Source organism: Meriones unguiculatus, chromosome 12 (genome assembly GCF_030254825.1).
Source record: "Meriones unguiculatus strain TT.TT164.6M chromosome 12, Bangor_MerUng_6.1, whole genome shotgun sequence".
Classification (NCBI taxonomy): domain Eukaryota; kingdom Metazoa; phylum Chordata; class Mammalia; order Rodentia; family Muridae; genus Meriones; species Meriones unguiculatus.
In genome coordinates, this window is record NC_083360.1 from 87096497 (window position 1) to 87110625 (window position 14129).

General features: G+C 45.2%; 1 protein-coding gene across 8 annotated transcripts in view; it reads right to left on the reverse strand.

Moving 5' to 3' along the window:
• Nucleotides 1-14129, reverse strand: part of Osbpl9 (oxysterol binding protein like 9) — a 121825-nt gene that overhangs the window by 66286 nt on the left and 41410 nt on the right. The window contains exon 1 of one of the 8 annotated variants that reach the window (XM_060366108.1): nucleotides 5442-5583. The exons of the other annotated variants lie outside the window; for them this stretch is intronic. The gene's annotated coding sequence lies outside the window, so the exon portion shown is untranslated. Of the gene's footprint in view, nucleotides 1-5441; nucleotides 5584-14129 lie in introns of those variants that run through there. 8 annotated transcript variants of the gene reach the window in all.

Below are 14129 nucleotides of genomic sequence, written 5' to 3' on the forward strand. Positions count from 1 at the left end.
TGCATTGGCAGAAGGGACTCTGGCTAAGTAGGCCATGTCTTGATTGGGATCCCCAAACAGCCTCACTGTGGAACGAAGGATAAGTCTGACTTAACACAACTGCTTGGTGATGTGCAGTCCAGGAAGATCTTGGTACCTGAACTGGACCAAAGAGCCCCAAATTATTAGTGACTGGAAACTGGCTAACAAAGCCAGTGATACATCTCCTCTACAGAATGACAACCTCATCTTGGTTGCCGACTGCCCGTCCGTCTGTCTGTGCTGGGATTAAGGGTGTGCACCACTGTCACCCAGCACTGACTTGTGGTTCTATAAACAATTTTCAAATCTAGTCCAGCACACAAGCAAACACAATCAAATGCTCATACATGGAGGGGATTCTGCAGATGAAGCCGCACATAACTGAACACCAGGACCAAGAGAGACCCCAGATTATTTTATAAGTAGCCAAGCGGTATGTTTTATTTTTATTTTTACTTTATCGTACATGATGTGTGGGCAGCTGCAGGGAGGTCAGAGGAAAATTTTGTAGTCATTTCTCTCTACCATTTCCTGTGCTCTAAGGATTAAATTCAGGCCATCCATGTGGCTCCTCATTTTATCTTTCAAATAGCCAAATATAAAGTCTCAAATTACAGTATTTTAAATATATAGAATAATAAAAATTAAGAACTCAATGTATGGGTTTAACAGCATATTAAACACAGCTGACAAGACAGTTGGAGGCTGGAAGGGATGAGAAGAAACAGCAGCAGCAGCAGTCAAGGGATATGGAGTCCTCAGAGTGGGCTGCATTGGTGAGGCCCAAGTCAGCACGCTGCTCGCCCAGAGGCCAAGCTCTGCTCCCAGTGCCCACACTGGGCAATGCATAACCACCTGCAATCCCAACTCCAGAAGTGGATGGCACCCTCTGCTGGCATGCTCGTACACACACACACTTTAAAGTACAGATAAAGGGTTAAAAAAAAGGTAAGAAAATGTAATATGCCCATGACTGGAATACCAAGGGAGACAGAGAATAGATGTGAACCCCACTGAGGGAAGAGAAAAACAGGAATAAAAGCGGGGCATGGGAAAGGAAAAGGGCCATCTCTCCCCTGGATCCTGACTGCATCCCCAGTGGGCTGAGTATAAGAGTTTTGGCAGCACCTGCGAAGGACACGGTAGCCCCTTTGCTAAAAAAGAAAACCTCATGAACAAGATTATGAAACATGTTTACAGTCAAAACACAGCGTGACGTCTAGGTAGGCACAGAGGTATGAGTTTTCCTGAGGAAATGTGACCACGATGACGCGCCGTGCTGCCAGTCAAGACGTCTCCTCGCCTACGACACGCATGTCGTAAGAATCCCTGACCTTTCCTGACCCACACTTTCAGATAATCAGCCCTACAGTGCACCTCAGACACCGCTCGACTCGACTTCCTCTCCCATGGATAGACTTCAGTTCACCTCTCTCAAGAAGTCTGTACTTCCTCTTATACGTGTAAGGTACCCTCAAAACACATACACACAGCACACACACACCTGAGCACACAAGCACACACACACACTTACACAGAAGCATGCTGCCTGTTTGTAATAAACCCCAGCCTTGCTTCATGCTGACTTCCTGAAATCCTCTCCTGAGACCTGAATCAAGATCTTGACCTCACTTGGTCCCTACCGGACATCCCCGGGGTCACAGCTGGCGATTCCAGCTTGTACTGCTCACTGCTGGTGACCCTACCTGGCTGAAAATTCTCAAAACTTGATAAAAGACCTTAAGCCACAGATTCCAGGAGCCCTCGGAATCCCAGGCAGGCTTAGTCACTATCGAATCAAATACTTGAGCAAATACTGAAGGCATTCTCCATACTCCAGAATAAATGGCTGGATAAACCATTGAGAACTATGTAGAAATATATATATATTAAATATATATATATATAAATATATATAAATAAATAAATATAAATAAATATATATTAAAAAGAATGATTTCTTTAGAGAGATTTCCAGACAGAGTGTTAAATAAGAACCCAAGCTGGAAACTCAGGTCTTGGATTCACTTTGAACCGATTTCTTTGTGCAGGTTGGAAAGGGGGCTGTGGTTTCGTCCTCCTACAGTGGGTAACCTGTCAGCACCATTTATTGAGCACCCTGTCATTTTCCAGTGTATGTTTTGATACTTTTGCCTAAAATTAAGTGTCCAATAAGCGGCTCACGAGTAAAGGCATCTGGTATTCCAGCCCAGTGACCTGGTTTAATCCTGGGAGTTCTTTCCTGGCAGGAAAGAACCAGTTCCTGAAAACTGTCTTGTGACTGCAGCGCGCATGCTGTGCCACGGTCCATCGCACTCGGGGGAGGGGGTGAGCAGTGGGATGAGCTGCAAGCAGGGGGGTGCACATCACATGACGCTCACTGACATTCTCGTGGGATAAAGACATCACTGGGTCAGCTGTGAAACTGGAAAGCCAGTACCCATTTCCTTACCTTTCTAGTGCTAATAACTGCACTGCACATAGGTGGGAAATTTTCCATTTGCAGGACAACTTGCACAAGTTTATTTTCTCCTGCCGTGACCGTCCCGGGATCAAACTCAGGTCACGGCCATCAGGCTTGGTGGCAAGTACCTTTACTACTGAGACATCTCATCAGCCCAAGACTGAGATTCTTTTAATATAATTTTTAATTATTAAAACAAACTATGCAATAAAACAAACATAACCTAAATAAATGGAAACATAATATTCATGAGGAACTCCCATTCTATAATGTTCAATTTTAATCCAATTTCTAGATTAAATAGAATGCTAATTAAGATTCAAAAAGCATTTTTTGAGATTTGCCAACCTGATTCTAAGACTTTTCTAGAAATGCAGAGAATACAGACTAACACAGACCTTTCTAACATGAAAGCAGCTTTGTTGGAGAGTCTATGGCACATATGAAGGCACATGAAGTGGCGGGGAGAGAGCACAGGCAGTTACTGCCAGTCCTCACTGCTAAGCCTGCCCGCTTCCCACGCCCGCTGTCCTCCGGGCATGCTCCCACCACCTCTAACCTCCCCTCAATCGCTCAGCTCCCTCCTGGAGGCCTCAGATCCGCTCGCTTGCCTGCCCTATGGTACTTTCCCCTCCAACGCCAATAAAACTGCCCTTGAGTTTCAAAACAATAAAGAAGAGAGAAAATATGGGGTTAGAGGTGTAGCTCCGTTGATGGTGTTTTCCCAAGAGGCTAAGCACAACAATCCCAGCATACAGAGGTGGAGTCAGGAGGATCCAAGTTCAAGGTTACCCTTGGCCACTGGAACAAGAGTAAATAAACTGAAACAGATTAGGGCCTGGAAACAGGCGGGTTGTGTGTGTAGACACTGGATCTGAAACAAATGTGCACTAGTAAGCAATAAGGAACAACTCTTCAGTAAATGCCACTAGAATAAGTACGAAGAAAGATAAAACCTGACCCTACCTTGTACTGTACAGAAATCAAATCCAAATAATCCGAGTTCCTAGTTTGACAGAAAAAATAAATAAATGTGAAGTAAAAGAGACTATCTTCATAATTTTGATGTAGAAAAAGAAGGGCTCCTAAGGGAGACACAAAACCCCTAATTATAAAGAAAAATGTACTAAGCCTACCCCATGGTGTGGGTCTGTGTAGACGTGAACTTAAAGGCTTAAGGTAAGAAGATTACAGGTAAATTTTACAGATTGAGTAAGAATTAAAAGCAAAGATGTTTTTAGACATTCAATTCATCTGAAAATGTTCCTTTCTGGCATCCACTGTTCCTCCTCATACATGATGACACCTACTTTACACCCTCTAAGCCAGTAAGCTGCAGTGTCTGTCTATGGTTCACAATGAGGGAAATGTTTATAACATGCCTGATTAATAAATACAAGTATATAGACATTTGTACATATAAAACCAGAGCATTAGAGTCACAAAACAATACCTGCTTTTACAACATGTTACTGATATCATTCTCCCTCCCCTTCTTCCCCTCTTCTCTCTCTGCCCCAGGACTCACTATATAGCCCTGGATGGCCTGGAGCTCACTTTGTAGAGCAGGCTGGCTTGGAACTGGTGGGAATCCACCTGTCCGCTCCCTGCACCCCTATGTGCTGAGATTAAAGGCGTGTAGCACAAAGAACAGCACACTGTCTCTCTCTATTTCACTTTTGAAAGAGAAGATGAGGATGGGAAGGAAGGCTGCAGAGCTGGCGTTAGCAGGCAAACTGCCTGGCTGGGTACACAGCTTCCTGTTCAGAGAGAAACCTTGTCTCCAAAAAATACCATGGAGGATGACAGAGGGAGACATTCAACAGTTGACTTCCAGCCTACACACACACACCCCTCCCCCACTATACGAACGTTGACTTTCACTTACTCAATGGAATTCAAAGGCTGGTGAGATGGCTCAGAAGGTAAAGGTACCTGCAGCCATCTATCAAGACCCATGTTTAAGGTCTAATACACAGTGGAAGGAGAGGACTGACTCCTACAAGCTGTCCCCTGACCACAGTGTGCAGGTCCTAGTGTATCCACACACAAACACACAAAATAAGAAAACAGAATCCACAGACTGTTAAGCCAACTGTTTGGCACAGGTTACCGTGAGCCACTTCAATGTCCCAGAGAACCACTGCATTATCTCTCACGCTCTTGGGGGGTGAAGGCCCAGAGGCTGGCTCCTGCCTCCAAACCCCGCAAACCCGGCTCTCAATCCCAGCTTTGCCCTTACTCGTGTGGACCTTTCACGTGTTAGTTATGGCCTCCGAACCTTAGGGGTGTCATTTACAGTGGGGTGACAGTGTCGCCTGTGAAGATGACACAGTAGACCTTGTGGTGGCTGTCAGGTTTAAGAGAGTGCGCAATATACTTACAGCAGCCCATAGAGCGGGCTAACATGCCAAGGTATATTGTTAGACACATGACCTAAAGAAAAGATTGTTTATCAAACAAACAGCCAGGGGGGAAAAACATTAAGGAATGGTTTGTAAATCCTAACCCCCCAGTAAAGCCTGGTTTACATAATGCAGAGGAAAAACAGTATTTGTTCACTATACCTGGATTTTCGAGATTTTGAAATCTTTTGTGTGTGTGTGTATACCGGTGTTTTGTTTGTGTATATGTCTGTGCACCACATCTGTGCCTGGTGCCCAAGGAGGCCAGAAAGGTTGTTAGAGTCCTAGAAGCGGAGGTTATGACAACTGAGAGCCACGATCAGGATGCTGGGAGCTGAACCTGGGTCCTCTGCAAGAGCAGCCAGTGCTCGCAAGCACTGAGCCATGGTCCCAGCTCCAAATCTTATTTTCTTTATTACAATTGTTATCACAGTTCCTAAACTGAACATGTTTAAGTAAGAACCTCAAATGATTGAAAAGACAGCATTTCCCAAAGTACACAAATCAAACACAGAAGACCTGAATACAAAACCCAAACCCCCATACATTACCATTTCTGTTCCTCTACTTCGGAATCTGTTCTGCTAATGTATTTTCTTCTCCTTTAAGACACACGGCTACCATGAACAGATGACTGCCTGCTTGCCAAACAAGTGGGAATTTGGCTGCTTTGCAACTGAAGTAAACAGAAGAACCAACCTCCACAGGAAGGACTCTGACAACTATTTCGAAATAAAAACTTACTCAAAAACCATGTTTACAAGGTTAGCTCCTCAGGCGCTGCCCAAGTACCTACTGAGTTCCCTAGTGTGTGACATGTGATGTTTGGGACATGAGCTCCAGTAACTACCATCTCCTGGAAAAGACAATCACTTGGCTAGTATCACAGGCTGAGCGTGAAAGGTCCCCAGAGTTGCGTGGGTCTCGACATACCATCCCCAGCTGCTGGCACCATTTTGGGAGGCTGTATAAATCCATGTGCCACACACCAGGCACTGGCCTAAGCTGGAGCGACACAAAGCTGAGCAGTTTCTAGGGTCACTCGACACATCAGCCCCGTTCCCAGATGTTCTCCAGGAAGCAATGAACCCTGGCTGCATCTTATGCTCATGCGCATCGTGAGCCCCGCTTCACTCCCTCAGCTGAGAAGCGCCTGAGCCCTGTCAGTGAAAAATAACGAAAGCTAAAGGTGCTGAGCACTTAATGATATAAAGAGTTCTGAGATAGTAATCCTCGCAGCAAGTACATGAAATAGCTCTTACCTTTGTTTTCCAGCATAAAGAAACAGAAAGTTTAGCCTGAACATGCTAGTACATGCTAGCACCTCAGCACCTGGAAGACTCAAGCAGGAGGATTAAAATTCAACTTCAGCTGGGGGTAGTGTCACACGCCTTTAGTCCCAGCACTAGAGAGACAGAGGCCGGCAGATTCTGTGAGTTTAAGGCCAGCCTGGTCTATAGAGTCAGTTCCAGGACAGCCAGGGCTACATAGAGAAACCCTGACTCACAAGAAAGAAGAAAAAGAACAGAAGAAGAAGGAGGAAGAGGAGGAGGAATTATCCAACTTCAGCCTGGGTATTACACATCAAATCTCTGTCTTAGCAATAATATAACACCAGAAACAGGAAAGTTGAGTGATTTTTTTTCAGTGACAACATCCAGCTCTCAGGATGTCAAGCAGCGCCTGAATTAGTCTGTAGGCTTCCGGTAACTATGACTGTTAAATAAATACCCTCTCATCACCTTTTTCCTAGACAAAGCACACCACAAGGGAAGAGAACCTCCTTTTTCAAATTCGGGGTGAGTGTATCAAGTAGACAGACTGAGCCAGAAACACTAGCCTGAGAAAGGGTCCAAGCCCCAGCCTCACTGCTTTATTGTGATCTGAGGAGGAGGAGTTGGAATAACTTGGAATCACATCCACGACTTTCATGTCTCACAGGCCCACAGTGAAATCGGGGAAGTTAAGAGAAACAACCGCAGTAAGATCCAATTAGGGCAAAAGTACAAACACGGTGGGTTTTTAGCTGCTGCTTGCGCAGATGTTGCAAGGGCAGCAGTGAGGAAACCACCGGCACCCCAGTCACGGCAGGAGGGGGAAGGCAGGCTCAGAATTTGTGCACTGGTCCATGTTTACTAAGGAGCCCTAAGGACGGGTGGGAGGGGTGCACAAAGCGCTTCCGTGCATTGCAGCAGTCACCTCAGGGAACTGAAGTCTGGACCCTGAGCAAGGGTCTGACTGGTGAACTGCCTGACACTCACAGGCATCATTACTACTAAACGAAAACCAAAACCCTGACAGCCAGGCGCAATGGTGCATGTGGGTAATGGACTTGAGAGGCTGAGAGGCAGGAAAAGCAACACAAGTTCAAAGCCACCCTGGGCTACACAGAGAGTCCCAAACCAGCCTGGGCTACCCAGGGAGACCCTGTCTCAAACAACAAAACCCAAACTGAACAAATTCTCTTATTCACATTTGAGGGGGCAGGCAACTCCCTCAGAATAAGTAAAGAAAGCCTGTATTCCAGGGAGATTTTACAGTTTGCTGCCAATTACAAAACTCAAGCTTTCAAATAAGAATGGAATTTTGGAAAATGTGTATGCTCTTTGCACCATCACCCTGACCAAGTCTGCAAAATCCAAAGTCTTTCCTGCTGAGTTTGGGTTTTCAAATGTGAGTTTTCTATGTCATACAATGAACGGTGTCAACATCTGTGCAGAAATTGCAGAACCAGCTGACGCAGTTTTCCGAATGATCAGCGCATGATCTCACAAGATGTTTTGCTGGGTAAAGAGCCATTCTACGTGACAAACTCATGATGTTAGCCTAATGAGTATCACCATACATCAATTTCATTAATCCAGTTCAGACTCCAGATGAAACCAAAGTTTAAGACACTATCACTTGGCTGGAGATGGAGATCACATGTCTGTGATCTCAGTGTTGGGGAGGAAGAGGCAGGTGGATCTCTCTGAGTTTGAGGCCAGCCTGATCTACAAAGTGAGTCCAGAGCAGCCAAAGCTACACAGAGAAACCCTGCCTCAAAAAGAAAGGAAGGAAGGAAGGAAGGAAGGAAGGAAGGAAGGAAGGAAGGAAGGAAGGAAGGAAGGAAGGGAAAGAAAGAAAGGAAGAAAGAAACAAAGAAACAAAGGAAGGAAGGAACAAAGGAAGAAAGAAACAAAGAAAGAAAGAAACTATCACTTGAGTGTTGGTGAGATGCCAAAGAATACTACTCAGGCTTCTCTTCGGAGACTATGAAAACTTTTTTCTGTAGGTCTAGAATCTCATCAGGGAAACAATTGTTCAACAAAATATTTGCTGAGTGAGAACTGATGAACCATGAATCTTCTCACTGGGTATAGTGCTCCATTTTCTGTTTGTAATCTAAAGTTAGAGTTTCTTTTTATTCATTTATTCATTCACCTGTTTCTTTATTTATGGAAGCAAGGTCTCACTACGTGTCCCTGGATGTCCTGGAACTCACTCTGTAGACCAGGCTGGCCTCAAACTCATGGAGATCTGCCTGCCTCTGCCTCCTGAGTGCTGGGATTAAAGATGTGTGTCATTACACCTAGCAAGTTAGAGTTCCTAAGAAATTATTTTTTGCTTATTAAATCTTCCATACTTGGCTCCTTCAAAAATGTATTAACAGTTATAGCTGAAGTCTCTAAGCTGTCAAAATGCATACAAATATTTAAAAATGTGTTTTTCCTCCACGACTTCTGTTCTGGCGATCTAAAGTAACACTGCGCAGCTCCAGGACAGAGTTGGCACTGTGTCAGCAACTGGGCGCTCATCCAGTCAGAGGTCATGCAAACCAGACGAGCTCCTCTCAAGTCAGTCCCGGACTATCCCTCCCCAACGAGAACCCTTGACAAATTAATATGCGAATATACACGAATCTGAATACGTTTAGCTCCTGCAAGGGCTTTCTCTGTTGTATTAACTTCAGGTTTTAGTGAATGGCTGGAAGTCGCTTTTCCTCGACTTTAAGAGGACAAGACCTTCAACATGGGAATGTAGGAAAACTGAGGACTGCTGTGTTTTCAGACAGTTCACACAGGCGTTAATCAGGAGAGCACTCCGACAGCATGAAAGCCAGGAAAGGAGGAAGAGGGTGACAACGTAAACAAGCTACAGGCTGAGGGCACACCAAAGAAGCAGCCAAAGGGCAAAGCCATGCAAGAGTCCAAGGAGATGCAGACACAGAGCGCGAGAGGCCTCAGCCTCGGCTGGCTGGGAGGAGGAGGGGCTGTTCCACGAGGCGTAGCACACAGTCCTGGCACTCAGGAACCAAAAGGTGACTATCGGCCCAGCAAGGCCTTAAACGAACAAAAGACAACAAAAGAATATACAAGATGAAAAGCAAGATGGCTCCAAAATTTTTATTTAGGGTTTGAAAAGCCTCTGACATAGCCAATCCTGAAATCTGATAAGCTTCACCACCAGAAGGGGTTTTTCTGTTTGAAGTGTGTGTGCATGCATGTGTGTGTATGCCATGTGTGCATATGTGTGTATGAGCTGTATGTGGGGTATGTGCATTTGTATGTCAGAGGTCTGCATTTGTATGTGTGTGCATGTCAGGCATCTTCCTCAATCACACCTTAGCTTATTTCTTCAGACAAGGTCTCTCACCGACCCAGAGCTCGACACCTAGCTTTTCCTGTGGTTCTGGGTTCAAATTCAGGTCCTCATGCTTGTGTGCATGAGCCGTCTCTCCAGCCCCAGAAGTTTAAGCTTGGTACACGCATGTAATCCCAGTACTCTGGAAGATGAGGCAGGAAGATTTCTGTGAATTCGAGGCCAGCTTGGGATACATAACAGTGCCAAGTGTGCCAAAGCCATATTGCAGTCTTCTCTTTAAGAAAATAAGAAAAGGTTTACAGAACTTATAAATCAGAAGTACTCAAACCAATGCAAGTCCAGGACAGCCAAGGCTACACAGACAAAACCTATCTTGAAAAGCCAGAAGAAGGAGGAGAAGAAGGAGGAAGAGGAGGAGGAGAAAAAAAAGGAGGAGGAGAAGGAGAAGAACTCAAATACATGTTATTGGAAAAAAAAAAAAACACGCAAGATGAGAATTTATCTTTAAAGCATTCTGGGGATGAGAAGGGAGGAGAGTGGAACAGAAGGTAATTTTAAGAGGCTAAACCAAGTCTCAGCTCACAAGGAGACATACAGAACGTCAGAAAGAAAGAAAAATATTACACAATCACTTTACTTGAATTAATATATGAAAGAAAAGGAAAGGGGAAGAAAAATCAATGTCTATTAAACAAAAGTTCAAGAAGAAGCTGGGTGTGGTAGCTCGTGCCTCTACGTCCAGCACTTGGAAAGCTGAATCAAGTGATCAGCCCTGATGAGTTCAAGGCCAGTTTGACCTAGAGAGGGTTCTAGGTCAGCCAGGCTACAGAGTGAGGCATGCCAATAATAATAATAATTACTAATAATAATATATAATAAAATTCAGGAAATGGAGTAAAAGAAAGTAACACGTGAAAAGAATTAGCTATTAATTCTTTTGTATGCTTTTGAAGTAAACAAGACCAAGTAGATGAGAACTACAAAGTAACAGACTCCTATCAAAAAATTATAATAATTGGTGTATGCCACTTTAAATAAATTCGACATCCTTTAAATATGTAATAAATTAGTACCCTTTACATACTGTGTGTAGAAAAGCTTCCTGAACTTAGAAGAAGTGTGCACTTGTTTCTGTGGAGTAGACCAGCGGGAAGGCATTTCTATTTCTGCATTGTCATGTGCAATATTCCTTCTGAAAGTCTCACTCCAGCTCCAGTCCCCAAGGAATTCTGCTCAGGGCAAAGGGCAGCGAGCCACTTCCACTCCCTTCTATATTTAGTGCTGAGATGTTAACACAATATCTTTGCCTTTCCTTCAGAAAGGATACACTTCTAGATCAGGGCTGGAGCCATAACCCTGCACGTCCCACAGGCTTCAGCCCCGCCCTGTAAGGACAATCTAGACACAGCAAGATGTCGGAACTCAGATTCCAACACAGGACTTGTGTTTATGCCAGATCACTATGCTTAAACCAATACCAACATCTCATGCTCCATCTGAGTTTTCTTAGGAAAACCAGATTTCTGAATAGAACAAATAACTAAGAGAAGATATGTTGAATTGTTTCCCTCAAAACTTGGTCAGAGTGGCCAGAAGTCCCAGGACGGTAAGTCAGGAATGAACAGCATTGTATAATGAGAACTGTAAATATAAATCTAGGCCTTCTTACATGTGTGGCCATGACTGCAAATTCACACACGCCTCAAGCTCTTCCCTGTATGGCTAATAAAGCTCTCTATCTTCTTGGTGTATGTGTGGTCCCTGCAAGGATTACTGTGCCCAGGCATAATACTAAGCTAGCCCTCAGTGGCGGTTCTCTCCATTATAAGTCTTTTTTTATTCAACAAAGGGTCACTTCTACCGTGTATTATAACCATATTATAATCACCTTCCCTAGGGGGAAAAAATCTCCAATCATCTTCTACGAGGGACAAAAAAAGCACTCATCACATCCCGGTCCCCTGACACAGCCGCCGGCACAGACATGCTCAGTTCAACACCCTTTACATGACAAAACACCCGATTCCTGACTAGCCAGTTACCGGAAGAGGTCCTCACTGCTGCCAGCTGCCTTAATTCATTCAAATCTGAGCTCTTCCTAAACACTGGCAGAATTATCTTAAGGGCCTCTTCATTTAAGGTGGGCTGGGACGTGGCTCAGCTGGTAGAGCACTTGCCTAATGTGCAAAGAGGGTCGGGGTTGACCTGCACAAACCAGGTGTGGGAGTGACATTCCAATATCACCACGGGGAAGCCAGCAAGCTTGGGGCCAGCCCAGGTTACACAAGCTGTGACACACACACACACACACACACACACACACACACACACACGCGCGCGCGCGCGCGCGCCAAGAGCAAGGGCAGAAGAAGACTGCGGTTCACATGATACACGGATGTTACATGTGGGTGTCACGGTCATGAAAATGAATGTTCACACCCTCCATGAGTACTAAAGGGGCTGAAGAGAAACCTTGGCAGCCCTGGGCAAGAAAAGCAAGAATCAGCGCAATCCAGGTGCTGCCAGAATGAATTGCCGAGGTTTAACTCATTGACCCTAACATGAAAGTACCACAGACTGCAACCAAGAAGCTGCAGCTGGAACGAGGATCTGAAATTGCGTCTCTTAATCAAATTTTGCTCCGTTCACCAATTTTTACAACACGAAGCTAGTTCCTTATGTACAATCCACATCCACGCATTGTTGACTTCACAAAAACAAATTAATTAAAAAATAATAATAATAAGTGGATGAGCCAGGTGGCGGTGGTATACACCTTCAGAACTCCGGAGGCAGAGGCGGCGGCTCTCTGAACTCGGTCTATGCAGTGAGCTCCAGGACGCCAGGGCTACAGAGAAACCTTACTTCCTGAGACTCACAAGGTCTCCTCCCATAGTTACAGAAGCAGGAACAACTGCTTGGGACAGACGATTGACGGCCACCTGCAAGCTCTAGAAAGATGCTTCCCAGAGTCACGGCCATGCTGGGGTGGGGCTCTCCCTGACACAGTGTCCTTCAGCTGCCGTGTTCACTTGCTGCTCTGCCATGCCTCCACAGCATGATGCGCTAATGCCTTTGAAGCCGAAATAAGAATTCTTCCCTTTAAGGGGTTTCCATCAAGTACGTGGTCACAGCCACACAGACGTTTCTACTGCCCACAGGATCCCTTACTCTTACACGCAGACAGGAAGTGGCCTCGTTCTCCCATTCAGGAAGGAGGACTGAATTGCTAATTATCGTCATCTTTACAATACTCTCCCTAGACGGTCATGTTAAAAATTTACATTAGCAATTAAGAAAAATGAATTGTGGAATGGAATGCAAATTACTAACAAAAATTAAAACTAATTGGAGAGGTCCAACTAGCTACTCACTACACCGGAGTCCATAATTAAACTTGGGCAGATTGTAATCTCAAATATTCAGGGAGGACAGAGAACAGAAAACAAATTAAGAAGCACACAGGTCCACTGGTGAGATCAGTCCTCCCACGGACCCACAACAAACTCCCACACGTGAGCCAGCTCTCCCCGACACCCCGAGCACGGCTGAAATGATAACAGCTAATTACAGAATTAATTACAGCTGGCTTACCCCCGCCCGTGAGCTGTGTGACTTCCTGTTTGGAAAGCTTACCACATAAAAATCAGAAACATGAAACTGCAGAGGGAATAGTCTCAGTCACCAGAACACAGTGGCATGTGCTTGCGTGGCGATGCCGAGGCACCTTCTCCAAGGCAGAGACACAAACCTGCAGCCGAGTGCAGGCTCAGGGTCCGAGCCAAGCGCTGCCCACGCAGGTGTGTGCGGGCCGCCTGAGGTGGGCGCAGTGAGGCACCAACGCCCTGACACCCCTGATCAGCAGGACTTTCTTAACTAAATGCTTGCCGTCAGTGTTGACCACTAGGCTGCATGACAATTCTGGGTATCAGGAAATGGCTGAGCGTTAGCGGACTGAGTTGAAAACAGTGGTCATCAGGGCAAGCACAGACAACTTCCTCCACCGACACTTAGCGTTGCTCCAAGTGAAGCTTCTTCTCAGTGTTTAATGGCTTTGTGATTTATCTCAGGCAACTTGTATCACGCTAAAATATGTCCAGACAAATTTATACTGTTTAAAATTTGAACTGTTTAGTAAATGTCCTCAGAAAAGCCCCCACCACCACCACCTTTTTTAGGTAGGGCCTCTGTGTGTAACCGGGACTGGCTTCAAGCTCACGATCCTCCTGCCACCATGCCCAGAATACAGTTTTCATCTTTAAATATATACATTATATATATATATATTGTTCACTTCAGGTTTGCTGAAGCCAAGAGACCAGACCCCTTCAATGCAAATTCAACGGTACACATTAAGAGCAAGCTACAATGGAGGCCCAGTCCCCTGACCCTCTGCATCTCACTCATCCACACATTCACCATGATTCTGAGGTTGTTGGAGAGTAAACTGGCGTCCACGTGCAGGGCTAATCCAGACTCTGAAGCTCAAGCTTTCAAATGCCTCACAATCGCTGGAGAGGACCCATCCAGGGCTTCTGGCTCTCAAGGGCAACACACCTATTCCTAGCACACGCCCTGTGTGGCTGAAGTTCTGTCTACAAACATGCTTTAAGAACCATTGACCTAGATGAGTCTGAGCACAAATTCTGGCCCTC